General features: G+C 41.8%; 1 pseudogene; it reads left to right on the top strand.

Moving 5' to 3' along the window:
* Positions 1-1,312: 1,312 nt before the first annotated feature.
* LOC149975960 (uncharacterized) lies at positions 1,313-16,569 on the top strand (annotated as a pseudogene).
* The last annotated feature ends 1,230 nt before the right edge of the window (positions 16,570-17,799 follow it).

Below are 17,799 nucleotides of genomic sequence, written 5' to 3'. Positions count from 1 at the left end.
GCCTAGTTGTTAGTGTTGGGCCAGTAACCGAAAGGTTGCTAGATCAAATCCCCGAGCTGACAAGGTAAAAATCTGTCATTATGTCCCTGAACAAGGCAGCTAACCCACTGTTCATAGGCTCTCATTGTAAATAAGAATTTGTTCTTACCTGACTTGCCTAGGTAAAATTTTAAAAAGGCATACACAGAGACAGGACCAATTTTGAGGAAAGCCCTGTCAGAATATGGTTGTACAGACTGAGGAAGAAGAGAAACAAACAAAGATGAGACAGTGAAAAAGAACAGGAAGGACGATGAGAGATTTCCCCCCTTCCTGTTTTTCTCCTTCTAATCTCTACCCAATGCGGCCTGTGCCTGTGGCTGTGGCTGTTGCTGCGGCTATCGACCTTCCTCCTCCTCTGATAACTACCCAGTGGATGCCCTAGCTCTGCACTCCACTGCACCTCCTCCCCCAACTCCACAGTTAAAATTGCGCCTCCCCTCCCATATGAATCTCCCCTAGTAGCAGCGGTGGACAAACTGCTCTCTGGACCGGTAATGCTGGGTGGAACATCAACTCCAAAACCACCCAGAATGGGTGCTGCTGGAGGAGCCAGAGCAGCAGGTTAGAAGAGCAACAACCCCTTCTCACAACCACCCGTAGCCAGCCAGGTGGAGGATGATGGCGACAACAGTGATACGTCCTCAGAACTGAGCAGCAGCTTCCCTACTCTCTTCCCCTCCACTTAAGAGCTGTCTGCAAAGGAAGAGAGACCCGCAGACACCCTCACCATATGATCCAGCACCAGATATGTATCAACAGTACCTTCTGATGTCATGCCCAAACCCTCAGCCATGACCAGCTGCAAGCCATGCTGATTTGGCTGCCTGGCAACCAATCGTGTATATCCAGAGAACATAGAGACACAATGAAATTAAAGACATTGTTGAGGATCTACCTGACCCCAGCAAAGATGCGATAAGGTTTGCAACAGAAATTAGGGTTCTGTCAGGACAGTACCAGCCATCTGCAGCTGAGATAGTCCATATCTGTAAGAAGAAACTGGGGCATAGGTGGGCTGATGTACAAGGAGACTTTGATTTACAACCAGCTCTGGGCTGAGAATGGTCTATATCAGGACCAACTGGTGGCCATGTTGGGAAGAATAGGATCACTGTATCCCAACAAGAATGACTGGACTACCATCTGAGAATGCAGCATGGAGAAGGATGAGAGCCTGGAAGTGTATCAAAGGAGACTGGAAACCTGTTTCAGGTTGCATAGTGGCATCAGACCAAATTAACAGGCATATGGAGATCTGTTGAAAGACAACATGGTGAGGGGCCTGACACCAGACCTGGAGAAAGCGGTGAGAACCCCCTGTATCAGTTGAGAAACTGATCCTCTGGCCACTGTGGTACAATATTGCAAACATGCTGAGAAACAACAATGTGCTCAAAAGGAAGAAAAGAAGGAATACTCAGAAATTGCAAGCTGCCCTGTTGACATTCTACCAGGGGCAGGTGCCTGCTGGAGTGGGAGGAGGTGGAAAACCCAAACTTGGAAGTTGCTTCACCTGCGGCAAGCCCTGAAAAGGTGCACTGTGCTCAATCCAGCAACTTTGTTGCCAACCAAGGAGGATGGAGAGACACATGACTGTACAGCTTTGGTGGAGCTTGAATCTAAACCAAGGTCAGATTTGACTGATGTCCCTTTGCAGAATGCTAATTTGGAAATCTTCGTAGACAAAGCTTTCAACAAAATCCAACTCAAACATGTACACCGCATCGGACAGAGAGGGCAGAGGTATGAACACCCAATTGTTGCCAAATTTGCTTTCTTTAAAGATAAAATAATGGTTAAAAGCCTGGGTAAATTTGGCATGAATTACCAGTTCCCGAAGGAAATTGTAGAATGGCGTAAAGTTCTGTATACAATTTAAGGAAAATAGATTAAAAGGGAACCCTCTCGGTGTGATTGTGTGGTTGGAGACAGGTGTGCTGGAGTCAGAGCAGATCCCTGCCAACCTCAAATCGTTCCATAAATCAAGAACTCTACAAATACTCATTCCTGACACTTCCACTCTGCCAGATCGTCATCTCTGCTCAGTAAATTGTTATCCTAGCCTTTTGTTAGTTCTTAATATCCTGTTGCTCTGCTGTGCTTGTTTCCCTGCCTTACACTGATTTGTCCTCTCATTGCAGTTACCGCTCTGTCTCTGGCTCCTGTATCACATCTCACCACCCAACCACCTTGCTCTGGATTTCACTCACCACCACTACCTTGGATTCCCCTCAGGGCCTGTTTACCCTGTTCAACTCAGTCAACTCAAACCTCACTCTACACTTCTGGTTTTTCTGCAACTCATCTGAGCTACCCCAGTTCTGCACTCGATATGTCTCTGTGTACAATACACATTTTGGTTCATTCATCCCTGCTTCCGCATCTGAGTCCACTCTTGGGTTCCCCTGTGTTCGCTCCGCATAACAATCTCCCCATTTCTGCCCATTTCTTTGCAGAGTTTTGTAAGGCCTTCTCATACAGCTGCAACTGTATATGCATTCGTAAACCAAGACTATTCTTGAGTTGGGCTCTGGGATGGTGCAACTGTTGAGAATGTGAGCCTATGGTTGTGTGGGGAAAGGGGTTGAGTGTGTGGGTGTATGTGTGTATCTCACTGCTGTGAGGGAGTAAAATATGTTAGGGACAATATAGGATGATTCACAATAATTGTTTGCTATTATAATAATTGCTTGCAATTATGTAATTTTGGTAATGGCGAGACTGGTGAGAGGTAGAATCCTTTGCATAAATTGCCTACATTAATACAAATAGTAATAGCTAGTTATGGAAAATAAGAAAGGATTTTAAAAATATATTTATTTTTTTGATGGCTATATATAATACAAATCAAGATGAGGGCGATGGAAATGCATTTGGTGGTTGATCTATTTCTGTTCTGGGAGTGGCACTGTGTGCTCTTTTCGAAAGATGGATCCCAGTCTCTTCAGAGCTATGGGATCCGGGGGTCGGGGGTGGTCTGCCAGGCATTGGGATGAGGAGGGCTTTTAGCGGGTGAAATAGTGGGGACCAATTGGAGATTTACTTAGTAGCAATGCAAATATCATGGTACAGCTATATAGACACTTAATCATCATGTTACATTTTAATGGTATGTTTACAAACATATATTTTGATAAATAGAATTGAAAGTTGTGTTTCATTATGGTAAGTGGTGAAACAAGTATAGCCAGTTATAATCGTAATGCCTTAGGAGATAATAAGAAAAGACGATCAGTATTTACCCAAGGGTCCCAAGGGTCCGTAAAGAAAGACTCATGTAAAGGCCAAATTACAGAGGGGGAACATCTTGATGCAATTACAAGCCGTTAAGGCTGGGAAAACTCCAGGGTTGGATGGCATACCAGTGGAAGTATACCAAACCTTTTTTGATGTACTCAGAGGACCATTTTTATCATGTTTTAACCACTCCTATATAAATGGTAGATTATCGGAAACGCAACAAGAAGGTCTGAAATCATTATTACTAAAACAGGAGCCAAGTGGACTACAGGCCTGGTTTTCATAGCTGATTTTGAAAAGGCTTTTGATAAAGTATGACTGGAGTTTATATATAAATGCCTGGAATATTTATATTTTGGGGAATCTCATAAAATGGGTTAAAGTTATGTATAGTAACCCTAGGTGTAAAATAGTAAATAATGGCTACATCTCAGAAAGTTTTAAACTATCTAGAGGAGTAAAACAAGGTTGTCCACTATCGGCATATCAATTTATTATTGCCATCGGAATGTTAGCTGTTAAAATTAGATCAACAACAATAATATTAAAGGATTAGAAATCTGTGGCTTAAAAACTAAGGTGTCATTGTACGCTGATGATTCATATTTTTTTTAAAACCACAATTAGAATCCCTTCACGGACTCATAGAGAATCTAGATACTTTTGCTAACCTCTGGATTAAAACCAAATTATGATAAGTATTGGATCACAAAAAAATGCTAATTTTACATTACCGTGTAGTTTACCAATAAAATGGTCTGATGGGGATGTGGACACACTCGGTATACAAATCCAAAGAGAAATAAATTATCTCACTCCAATACATTTTTCTAGAAAGTTAGCAAAAATAGATAAGATCTTGCTATCATGGAAAGGATCCTTCATGGATTCTTCATGGAAAGGATCTTGCTATCATGTCATTTTGTGTAAAAATCACCCTGATTAACTTGTTGAATCTAGGGGTCATTTTTTTACATTTTTTAATAACGTTTCCAAAGTTATTTGCTATTTTTCAGGACCAGAAAATAGAATATGCATATAATTGACAGCTTAGGATAGAAAACACTAAAGTTTCCAAAACTGTAAAGATATTGTCTGTGAGTATAACCAAACTGATATTGCAGGCAAAATAATGAGAAAAATCCAATCAGGAACGCAGCGGTTTCAAAATAAGAGTCCCTTCCTATGCTTCCCTATTGAGCAGTGAATGGGATATCAACGAGATTCATTTTTCTATGGCTTCCTTAATGTGTCTAGTATCACAAGACATAGTTTCAGGCTTTTATTTTGAAAAATGAGCCTGAGCGACAACATTGCGTCAGTGTCCACCTGATGGCTCTTTGTGTATTTCTCGCGCAAAAGACAGAGGTAGCCATTTTTCCACCCGGTCTTACTGAAAAAAGCTCTGTCCCGGTTGATTTATAAATGGAATAGATATTTGAAAAACACCTTGAGAATTGATTATAAACAACATTTGCCATGTTTCTGTCGATATTATGGAGCTAATTTGGAATATTTTTCGGCGTTGTCGTGACCGCAATTTCCGGTTGTTTTCTCGACCAAACGTGAAGAACTAACGGAGCTATTTTTGGCAACAAAAATAATTTTTCTGGAAAAAAGGAACATTTGCTATCTAACTGGGAGTCTCGTAAGTGAAAACATCCGAAGCTCATCAAAGGTAAACGATTTAATTTGATTGCTTTTCTGATTTTCGTGGCCAAATTGCCTGCTGCTAGCTAGGCATAATGCTATGCTAGGCTATCGATAAACTTACACAAATGCTTGTCTTGCTTTGGCTGTAAAGCATATTTTCAAAATCTGAGATGACAGGGTGATTAACAAAAGGCTACGCTGTGTTTGAATATATTTCACTTGTGATTTCATGAATATGAATATTTTCTAGTAAGATTTCTTGTCCGTTGCGTTATGCTACTTACTGTCAGTTGATGACAATTCTCCCGGATCCGGGATGGGTAGTTACACTCTAGTCATATCACAGTTGACCTATTTGCTTATGGTTTTGCCTACCCCTAGTGACCTGCTTTTTAAATTATATGAACAAAAAATATTAAATTTAATTTAGAATGGCAAGCCAGACAAAATTAAAAGGGCCTATTTATATAACGAATATGAATTCGGAGGGCAGAAATGATCACACTAAAGGCATCAGTCATACAAAAGTTATACTTAAATCCAAACTGGTTCCCTAGTAAATTGGTATGTCTCACCCCATGTTCAAGAATGGCCTTTTCCCTTTATTAAGATTACACCTGCTCACTTTCGGTTGTTTGAAAAGGAAATAATCTCCAAAATATCGTTATTTTTTAAACAAGCCTTCGAACGTTGGTTGCAATTTCAGTTTAATCCACCTGAAAAGACAGAACAAATAACACAACAAATATTGTGGTTAAACTCAAATATACTAATTGATTAAAAAAAACTTTTTTTTTTTGATGAATTAAAAAAAACAAAAGTACAATTTTAGTGAATGATCTCATAAATAGGACTGATGGAGTTATGTCACACATGCAGCTAACACAGACATTTAGAAATGTCTGCTCTACCCTAAATTCCAACCAACTAATTGCAGCATTACCACAAAAAATGGAAGAGTATGTATGTCGGCCCTGCATTAAAGAACATAAATGGTTCAAGTGTGATAAATAAAAACATATACCAATTTCATTTAAGGACCAAACAATTGACAGCTGTGCCATATAAATTGCAAAATAGTTGGGAAGAGATTTTCGATGTACCCATTCCATGGCACATGGTTTATGAATTGACACACAAAACAATGCCGGATTCAAAACTTCACATTTTTCATTTTAAATTTCCATACAAAATTATTGCAACCAATAGAATGTTATATATATGGGGGATACAATCTTCCCAGCTCTGCAAATTATGCTGTGAGGACCCAGAGTCATTAGATCATTTATTTTGTTATTGTCCATATGTATCTAGTTTTTGGTCACTTTGGTCATTTGCCTAGAACTAATTCTACAGATAGCAATACTGGGTGATTTAAAAAGCCATAGTCGATCAAACAATAATATAATAATTATTTTACCAACATTTTTTATCTTTAATTTACAATCTGTAGAAGCTATGAGAATAGAAAGGTTCAGTACTTTTGTGAAGCATCACAGCACAGTTGAAAAATATATGGCATATAGAAATCCAAAATGGATGGTGTTAAGAAATAGATGGTAGAGGTTGAATGGAGCTGAAGGGTGGGACTAATAGCAAGATAACCAATGTAAAACATACGGTGTCTGTAAAATGTATATAGGTTCAGAAATTTGGTGAAATAGCAGATTTACAAATAGAAATCAAACTGGATGGACATGGGTTGGATTTTTTTTTCTCATTTTGTCTGTCATAGTTGAAGTGTACCTATGATGAAAATGACAGGCCTCTCTCATCTTTTTAAGTGGGAGAACTTGCACAATTGGTGGCTGACTAAATACTTTTTTGCCCCACTGTATATATGTATGAATGTTTATGTATGCATATGTACATGTATGGGTATGTACGTGTATGTATATGGATATTGGAAATGGGAATGGGAATGATGCAGACAATTACATTGATCGAAGCAACAATCTTTCCGCAATATTAAGTTGATCCACCCCTAAAAAAAGAGGGAAAAAAGAAAGGAGAACCAACTGTTGCCTATGCTGTAACAACAGCGGCAACAACACTTAAGAGTGCTAAATTACCACCACACCTCTCAGCTCAGGTTACTGTTTGCATTCACAAGAGCTTGTATATTGGCTAAAGGCCAGTCAGTCTCCATTTTACACAGACAGCAGATATGCATTTGGTGTGGTACATGATTTTGAAACTCTGTGGAAACAACGTAGCTTCCTAAGCTCCACCGGCAAGACTATTGCTCACTCCAAACTTGTTGATAACCTGTTGAAAGCAATTCTTCCCTCTGAAATTGCTGTTTGCAAGTGTTTGACACATACGGACTCCTCTGATCCTGTCTCTAAAGGAAACACAATGGCGGATTTGGCAACCAAAGCTGTGGCTGTGTCTTTTGACTCACCTGTGTTACAGATGGTTTCACTTCCTGTTCAGAACCTTTTCTCTCCCACTGACATTTCTGATTTGCAGTCTTCTGTAGGTCCTGTTCGAGCTGATGAAATGGAAGAGGCTGTGTACTTATGACCAGGTGCAGAAACTGTGGTTGGGCCCGGCTGGGCTACCAACTTTACCACGTTCTTGTTTCCCCTATCTTGCTAAGTTGGCCATGTGTCAAGGGGAGTGGTTAATTTTGTAAATAATTTTTGGTTTGCACCTGGATTTTCTGTGTTTGCTGAACAATATTGTGCAAAATGTGTGATTTGTATGAATAACAATACAGGAAGGGGAATTCCCATGCCCGTGTCTGCTTACCCAACCCCAGAAGGGCCTTTTGAGCATGTGATGATGGATTTCATTGAGTTGTCACCCTGTCTGGGTTACAAATATTGTGGATGCCTTCTCTATGTGGGTGGATACATTTCCATACAAGCATGCCACAGCAATGGCTGTTGCAAAGAACCTACTGAGGGAAATCATTCCTAGGTGGGGTCTGCCATCCAAATTATCATCTGACAATGATTCACATTTTTTGTAAATTCGGTAATACAGAACATGTCAGAAAGTCTGCAAATTGACCTTAGAACTCATTGTAGTTATAGGCCACAGGCCGGGGGGACTGGTGGAGAGAGCTAATCAGACCCTGAAAGTTAAGATGGTTAAACTTATGGCAGAGACTGGTCTTCCCTGGGTCACTGTGATGCTTTTGGCACTGATGTACATGAGGGGGTGAGCTCATGGAACCACTGGGTTGGCCCCTCATGAGATACTGACTGGTAGACCTATGAGGATGTTAAATACCCCTTTCCCACAGAACAAGCTGACTCTGATGGGCTGCGATGACGACATGGTAAATTACTGTACCGCTCTAAACAATGTTCTGAAGGCAATTTTTTCAAGTGTGAAAGCAGCTTTGCCTCAGCCCCTGGTGGTAATCCTACATAAACTTCAACCTGGTGACTGGGTTGTGGTCAAGGACCTGAGGAGGAAGCATTGGACCTAGCAGAGGTGGACTGGCCCGTTCCAGGTGTTGCTGATAACCCCCACCGCTGTTCGAGTGGATGAGAGATCGACATGGGTACACTCCAGCCACTGCAGGAAGGTGCCATATGATCCTGTTCCAGAGGTACCGGAGGATGGGCATCCGCCTGCCATGACCTAGTTGGCCATGGGAGAATCAGGATGAAGTCAGAAGAATGCTGGTCGTTGCATTCTTTGCCAGCGAGAGGGGGAAAAGGGCCAAATTCCACTGCAGTCCCAAAGGTGGGACCTAAATAACAGCCACTCCCGCTCAAGCCAATGGCAGGCTCAGAATAGGAGTCCAGTAAACAATAGCCACCCTGAGACCAGAAGAAGCAGGAGGCAGGCGCATCCACTGGATGAGCATCACAGCCAGAATCACGAGGGAAACACTTGGTGGTCACTGCTTAATTATACTGTAAAAACTGAACTGATGTTATAAAATACCTCTTGTTATGTATGTAGTCTTTTACCACACTCAGCGATCTCGCCATTCTTACAGTATTCAGTAGAGGCCAGCATTAATGACACTATGTGCACTGGAAGTGCTCTTATCAAATTAAACTTCATGGGGTAAACCTTCACAGGGTAAAACTATGAAGGAAAAATGCGTTAATGGTGATTTGTAAGTTACAAAAGATATAAGAGTCGGATTTGATTGTAAACATTGGTGTACTAAAATTATTTAAAAACCTAGACACAGTGTACCAGAACCTATTCTAATCCAACCCTGGCAAACCCCATTCCCGAACCTGCCATTGTCACAACCCACATAATATCTCCATACCATGATCTAATGAATCCTATTTGGGATTGTCAACATTTGTTAAATATAGAGTCTTCCCACTAGGATGTACCTGGATAAATGGAACATGTGATTCTAACTGCCCCGTTAAAATGAATGTGGGGCACACCACTATTCAGGCAGAAACAGACGAGCGCTCTCGACATCAATATTGCTCAGCTACGTTTACTGATGATTATAGGATCTGTGGTGATAAGGCATACCTTTCTTTACCAACATATTGGACAAACTGAATATATCCTTTGTTGTAATGCATAAAACAAACTTCTCTATTCCAAGCAGATGAAAACAGGTTAGAAGGAGCATTTCACAATTGAATGACGTTCCAATTGAGTCACAATGATCCTCGAAACTTGAGAAGTTTCGGAAAATGCCCTTGAGTTAGACCGATTGGGATATCATTTAGATATCATTTAGGTAAATCTAACCACTTCAGGATTTTCAATAATGAGCCGCTCGCCTCATGGCTATACAGAATAGAGTAGCACTTGGCATGTTACTGGCACGGGAAGGGGGAGTGCGCCAAATGATAGGTGAACATTGCTGTACATTCATACCCCAGGGTGAGGGTAACTTGACTATTGTAGTGGAACATCTGAAAGAGCTCAGCGGTGATCTCGCAAAAGAACACCAACCAGAAAACGATTGGAATCCGTTTGGATGGGTTCAATCATTATTTGGTGTTATGGGAGCAACAGTTTTTCATTGGCTCATTTATGGCCCAGTAATCTTTTTTGCTGTACTATTTCTTATTTGTCTGTGTTAAAAAGCTTTGTTGTAAAGTGCTGGATACTGCCCTTACTATGCCATTGCTTGTTGATCATGCTGACTTTGAGGATGATGATGAGAATAATGATGATGTATCTATAAATGATAGAATGCCTAATTAAGACCTATTTCCCATTCCTGATTACATATCTGATGATGAGGACCCTAACCCTGATCTTAGGGCTAAGGGTATTGAACTAATGGTACACTCAATTTGTAAGAAATGTCCCAAGGTAGGTAGATGTTCTTGGTGTTAAAAATCAATGAATGGTAAGGATGGAAATTCTTAACCATTCTGACCTCTACCTTTGTGCATGGTGCCTGTGGGATGACTGTCCTATTTGCTGTAATGAAGCTTGTTGTGACTTTGTTTTTTGTTTCATTTTCTGTTACCAATTGACTGTGTTTGGATAAGAAAGGTCTAAAACTCAGAAACCCAAAGGAAGGCTGTTTATAATGGATGAAATATCAGGCACAAACTTTGTTTGTTTAAATGTATGTTTACCGATAATCATGTAATGATTGTACCCTTAAATTGTTGTGGAAGAAACTTAGTTTCTTGAGAGGGGAATGTGACAGAAAAAATATGTATTTACCTAATTTGGTGGATATTTAACAATTATTTACTCAACAAACAGTAAGATATTTATGTTCTGCTAATGCTGTGTTAAAGAGATGGTTTCCACTCTAGCTTCCTGCAGTTAGTCTGGGCATCTGGTTAAGGAAATGGGTTTTGTTAAGGATTGCTTGAGCTGACAATGACTTGGTGATAAAAACCTAAAAGCTGGCATTCCATAGACAAGATGTGATGTGTGGAGAAACTAAGCCGAGTTGGAAGTAAAACGACATCCCCTGCTGATAACTAGGAGATGGACCAAGGTGGCTTATGGAAAGCATATAAATGACTGCCTAAGCATTTAGGGCCTATATAAGATCTCTGTTTTTTCGTTATCAGTTAATTAAGCTCTCAGCAACACAACTTAGAGTGTGCGGTCTACGGTTTCATTCTTGAAATAATTAATTGATGTTGAATAAAGATGATTGTTTGAGTAATTGTCCAAGTCTTTCTCAGTACTGAAATTTCCACTACAAGTCCTCAACTGGCAGCTTCATTAAATAGTACCCGCAAAACACCAGTCTCAACGTCAACAGTGAAGAGGTGACTCTGGGATGATGGCCTTCTTGCTCAGTTGTGCACCGGGGCCTACCACTCCTCTTTCTTTTCTGGTTAGAGCCAGTTTGCGCTGTTCTGTGAGGGAGTTGTACAAGATCTTCAGTTTCTTGGCAATTTCTCACATGGAATAGCCTTCATTCCTCAGAACAGGGATAGACTGACGAGTTTCAGAAGAAAGGTCTTTGTTTCTGGCCATTTTGAGCCTGTAATTGAACCCACAAATGCTGATGCTGATGCTCCAGATACTCAACTAGTATAAAGAAGGCCAGTTTTATTGCTTCTTTAATCAGAAAAAAAGTTTTTAGCTGTGCTAACATAATTGCTAAAAGGGTTTCTAATGATCAATTAGCCTTTTAAAACTAGAAACTTGGATTAGCTAACACAATATGCCACTGGAACACAGGAGTGATGGTTGCTGATAATGGGCCTCTGTACGCCTATGTAGATATTCCATTAACAATCAGCCGTTTCCAGCTACAATGGTCATTTACAACATTAACAATGACTACACTGTATTTCTGATCAATTTGGTGTTATTTTAATGGACTAAAAATGGGCTTTTCTTCCAAAAACAAGGACATTTCTAAGTGACCCCAAACTTTTGAACAGTAATGTGTATCTTTCAACTATGCTGTGATGTTTAACATACAATTTCAATCTATCTAATCGAATAGAATCCACAGATTGCGAGTTGAAGATATACTTTTACTAAGAATATTAGTATATTAGTAATTGACTGATCCGGTCTCTCCAGATCTCCCATCAGCACTATTTCTATGGTAAATTTTAGATCAATGTTATGCATTTTTAGCCATTCCTGAACATGAGACCAGAAACAGGCTACCTGAGGGCAATACCAAAATAATTGGTCTATTGATTCTGTATCCTCACATCAAAATGTGCAGAGCTTGGATGATTTTATCCCTCAAATATTCAACATTTTGTTGGTGGCAAGAATTCTATATAATAATTTTAGCTGAAAGCACAAAGTCTTCAATCTTGCGTCGTTTTACATGTTAACTCATGGAATCGGTACAACAAAATTATTTTCCCAAATATTTTTCAATCTGTATGGCACAGTTGTCAACATCCTGATCCTCAAATGAAATTGGTATACTTTCCTGTTTATGCTATTTTTATTCCTCTGTGAGTTTTGATCCTTTATTTTGGGCAGACAGACCAGTTCCCTACCTCCTCCCGCTGCCATCTGCCTCCTGCCTCCTCCATTTTTGGGGTAATGCTGTAGTCAATTGGTTGTACTCTTGGATTGAGCAGACCTACCCGTACAATTCTGATAACACCATGAAAGCTATAACTCGACCATTCCAATTTACAATATAATTTATGAACAAAATATCATTTTCAAATATCTTTCCCATAAATACAGGTATTTTATCAAACAGCACATATTTGTGCCACCATATTTGTTCTATCTTTTCAGAGGGGTGAAATTGAAACTGTAGCCATCTCTGCAATTCTTGTTTGACAAAGAGAGCTACTTTGAAAAAAATATAATTTTTAATTCATCGAAAATGAGACATGGCAATCTGCACAAAGGCAAAAATGACATTTTTAAACAATGGATGAGCTTTTCTTAGTAATCTACTTGAAAACCATCCCCCCACTCTATACCACCCCTGATCCCTCCACCCTAACGCCTACGGACCCAGATCTGTTTCCCATGGTCCTTACTGCACCTGACTTGACTGCACGACTCCCAAAAAACCCTGTCCCCTCTGAGAGACCGGCTCCCCCTCCTAGAACAGGCAGGTGCCTTTTTACACTTGGGTGAGCTCTGATAGCAAATCTTACTCCAAGATAGACCTCCTTCTCCTGGACCAGACCCTTACAGCATCAGGAACCACATCATCAGCCACTTTCTTCTCAGACCACAGACAACTCAGTATGACTGTACACCTCCCAGCGACACAGACTGTTTGAGGAAAGGGACTATGGAAACTAAACACCACTTTACTGACCACCAAGACTCAACAACCAATACACCACGCAGCTGAAGAGCTGGGCCTCGGGTCCTTTTCGATTACCCCCTTGAGTGGTAAAGGAGAGTACTAAACACCTTTACATCAAGGCAGGCAAAACAAAAGGCAAAAGAGAACAACTCAACAAACTCAACCGACAACTACAACGCCAATCTGACCTCCAGCCAGCAGTCTTAGATCTGGCACCCAAAATAGCAGAAACCAAACACAGACTTGCACTCTTACACAGGCAGGAACACCAGAAAATCAAACATACAAGCCAAATCCAACACCTACAATAGGACAAGAAGTGCACCAAACACTTTTTCAAACAAATCAGATGAAAGAAACAAACAATAGACTCACTGAAATACAACAAACAGACACTACAGACTGATGATCAGGCCATTAACAACATCATTAGAGACTTCTACAACACATCCCTCAACACCAGGAAGAGAAATGAGGTGGACCTGTTGCTGGGGGGGGGGGGGGGTTACAGTAGCATGTACAGGGAGGGCAGGTTAGCTTTGTCAATGCAGGAAAGTGCAATCAAGGGAGAAGCTACTGAGCAAAAGAACTGGTGCCCCATCAGTATTTTGGGCTCAGACTACAAGGTACTAGGAAAAGCAGATATGGCTAGGATGCAAAGTTCGCTCCCGCAGGTCGTTGGTTCTGACCAGACTACCCAGGGGGTACGGGTACAGAGTCAATGTGCGGGGATACAGGTTAGTCGATGTCATTTGTAAGGGGACTATGCATAGATAATAAACAGTGAGTAGCAAAAGTGTCAAAACAAGTTGGGAGGGGTAAATGTAAATAGTCCGGGTGGCGATTTGATTAATTTTTCAGCAGTCTTATGGCTTGGGGGTTGAAGCTGTTAAGGAGCCTTTTGGTCCTAGACTTGGCGCTCCGGTACCGCTTGCCATGTGGTAGCAGAGAGAACAGTCTATGACTTGGGTGACTGGAGTCTGACAATTATTATTGTTTTTTTTTTTTTTCAGTGATGCACTGGGCCATAGGCACTACTCTCTGTAGCACCTTACGGTCAGATGCAAAGCAGTTGCCATACCAGGCGGTGTAGCTGTAGAACTTTTTGAGGATTTATTAAAGTGGCCAATGATTGGGTCTCAATGTAGGCCGCGGTCTCTCTGATTTAGTGATTGCTGTTTAGCAGTCTGATGGCTTTGAGATAGAAGCTGTTTTTCAGTCTCTTGGTCCCAGGTTTGATGCACCTGTACTGACCTCACCTTCTCGATGGTAGCGGTGTGAACAGGCAGTGGCTCAGGTGGTTGTGTCCTTGATGATTTTTTTGGCCTTCCTGTGACATTGGGTGCTGTAGGTGTCATGGAGGGCAGGTATTTTGCCCCCGATGATGCGTTGTGCAGACAACACCACCCTCTGGAAAGCCTTGCGGTTGAGGGTGTTGCAGTTGCCGTACCAGGCTGTAATAGAGCCCGACAGGATGCTCTCGATTGTGCATCTTTTAAAGTTTGTCAGGGTTTTGGGTGACATGCCAAATTTCTTCAGCCTCCTGAGGTTGAAGAGGCGCTGTTGCTGTCCATTCGATGTGGAGATGCTCCCTCTGCTGTTTCCTAAAGTCCATGATCATCTCCTTTGTTTTGTTGAGTGAGAGGTTGTTTTCCTGACACCACACTGTGAGTGCACTCACCTCCTCCCTGTAGGCTGTCTCGTCGTTGTTGGAAATCAATCCCACTACGGTTGTGTCGTGTGCAAACTTGATGATTGAGTTGGAGGCGTAAATGGCTACACAGTCGTGGGTGAACAGGGAGTAGAGGAGGGGGCTGAGCACACACCCTTGTGGGGCCCCAGCGCATTGAGGGTCAGCGAAGTGGAGATGTTGTTTCCTACCTTCTCCAACTGGGGAAGGCCCGTCAGAAAGTCCAGAACCCAATTGCACAGGGCGAAGTTCAGACCCAGGGCCTCCAGCTTGATGATGAGCTTGGAGGCTACTATGGTGTTGAATGCTGAGCTGTAGTCAATGAATACCATTCTTACATAGGTATTCCTTTTGTCCAGATGGAATATGGCAGTGTGCAGTGTGATGGTGAATGCGCCATCTGTGGACCTGTTGGGGCGGTATGCAAACTGAAGTGGGTCTAGGGTGGCCGGTAAGATGGAGGTGATATGATCCTTGACTAGGCTTCCGATTGGTCGGATCAGCGTTGAATGGTTCTCGTCATTGGTACATCCTGTTTGAGTGTCTGCTATAAGATGGTAGGAGCAAGATGGCGTTGTGGTCAAATTTGCCAAAGGGAGGGCAGGGGAGGGCTTTGTATGCATCGTGGAAGTTTGATTATGTGTAAGATGTTAGACAAGGGGGGTAAGGGGATCCCTAACATCCCACTCATTGTAGCAGTGCAGGGCCTTAGCTGCACCATCTCCAACACAAAGAAAAGAAGAAGAAAAAACAACAAGACCAGCATCTTCAACAGTTTCTATGTCTCCACCACAATCAGACCACTAAGGCTCTGTACCCTTGACCATATGAACCCTTACTCATGGAACCCCGAAATACTACAAAGACCTTAAAAAAGTAATCACCTCCATACACCTCCAGACACACACAAGCCAGAACTGGTCATTCAAAGCCCTCAGAATAACACATCACAGACAGAAACACAGTCACTGTCATCCCCTCACTGACCACAGATCAAAGCACAACAGTATGTAACAACCAGTGGAGGCTGGTGGGAGGAACTATAGGACAGGCTAATTTTAATGGCTGGAATCAAATAAATGGAACAGATCAAACACATGGAAAGCACGTCTGGCTCCGTTCCATTTATACAATTTCATCCATTATAATAAGCCCATCCTCCTATAGCTCCTCTCACCAGCCTCCACTGGGAACAACAGACACAAAGACAGCATGGATGGCTGCCATAAACTGTTTCCCCACTAGGGTTCTCATTTTCAGCAGGGGCAGGAGTATAGCCAGGAAAGACTCCTGTCCACATGGCTGTAGTGAGAAAGAAATAGAAGAGCACATTCTTTGTCAATGCGAGGTGACACAAAACATCTGGCTAATAACCTCTGCTTTCCTCACCAGACTCTCTGGGATGGCTGCGGGGACCCTCCAGGGCATCCTCTTCGGACCACCTGAGGGACCTCGAACACTCCAAGAGAGGAAAGCCTGGAGGGTCCTCAGTGCCACAAAGCAGGTCATATGGGACATCAGAAACACCAAAATGTACTACAAACAGGACACACTCCCCATTGTCACCTCCCGCATCATCTAAAAGGCCATCCAGGACTATATCACACTGGACACTCACTGCCTAGGACAAGACACCACCAACAGCCACTGGAAGATCACTGGACCGAAGGACATCACCATCACCCGCCTACCACCGTCCCTACAAACTCTGCACCGACCACCACGACCCCTAGCTCAGACCTCTTCACCTCCAACCCAACAGAGGTAAAAAGCCGCCACCTTGCATCCGAACCGTCCTATAGCTGTGCCAAATACTGGACTTTCCAACCACCCTGACTGTCCTGCAACTCATTATATTTACCCTGAATGCAGTCATATTTGATATATAAGCATATTATAAACAGTACCACTCAAACGTTTGGACACACCTACTCATTCCATGGTTTTTCTTTATTTTTACTGTTTTCTACATTGTAGAATAATAGTGAGGACATCAAAACTATGAAATAACACATATGGAATCATGTAGTAAACTTGATGACAGTTTTGCACACACTTGGCATTCTCTCAACCAGCTTCATGAGGTAGCCAACTGGAATGCATTTCAAATAACAGGTGTGCCTTGTTGAAAGTTAATTGTGGAATTTCTTTCCTTCTTAATGTGTTTGAGCCAATCAGTTGTGTTGTGACAAGGCATGGATGATTTATAGTACATAGCCCTATCTTGTAAAAGACCAAGTCAATATTATGACAAGAACAGCTCAAATGAGCAAAGAGCAATGACAGTTCATTATTACTTTAAGACATAAAGGTCAGTCAATCCGGAAAATGTCAAGAACTTTGAGCGGTTTTTCAAGTGCAGTCACAAAACCATCAAGTGCTATGATGAAACTGTCTCTCATGAGGACTGCCACAGGAAAGGAAGACCCAGAGTTACATCTTAAATAGGGATAGTGATGTGCTGGGCCATACGCACTACCCTCTGTAGCGCTTTGCGGTCAATGGCAAGCATTTGCCATACCAAGCATTCGCCATACAGCCAGTCAAGAGGCTCTCAATGGCATGTATTCATGGATGCCAACGGAGCCAGGCTTCCCCCCCCATAATGACCAAAAACAAAACAAATAAACATACAAAATAATTATTATTTTGTCTCTGTGTTTCATAAATTTCCTTCAATTCACAAGAGGCTGAATGTATCTCACCAGTTAAAGCATCCAAGTGAACGAAACAGCGCCCTTCCGTCTCAGTATGTGTAGGGTATCTACAGTATCTGAAGCTGTCTGGTCAGAAAGAGTATGACATTGTTGCCGCCCGTAGCATTGAATGCAAGGGAAGCCAGCGAGCATTTGGCCTTTCTTGTTAAAAATGAATATAAATGAATGCCAATCAGCGTTGAGATAGACTGAGTGAGCTCAGCTGTGAATGGTCCTGGCGCACAATAAAAAAGTGTCAATGTAAGCCAATTTAGATTTGACTTCAGACCAATCATATAACA

The sequence above is a fragment of the Oncorhynchus mykiss genome, chromosome 17 (assembly GCF_057628025.1).
Source record: "Oncorhynchus mykiss isolate SJ-2025 chromosome 17, ASM5762802v1, whole genome shotgun sequence".
In the NCBI taxonomy this organism is placed as follows: domain Eukaryota; kingdom Metazoa; phylum Chordata; class Actinopteri; order Salmoniformes; family Salmonidae; genus Oncorhynchus; species Oncorhynchus mykiss.
This window is presented reverse-complemented; position numbering and strand designations above follow the sequence as displayed.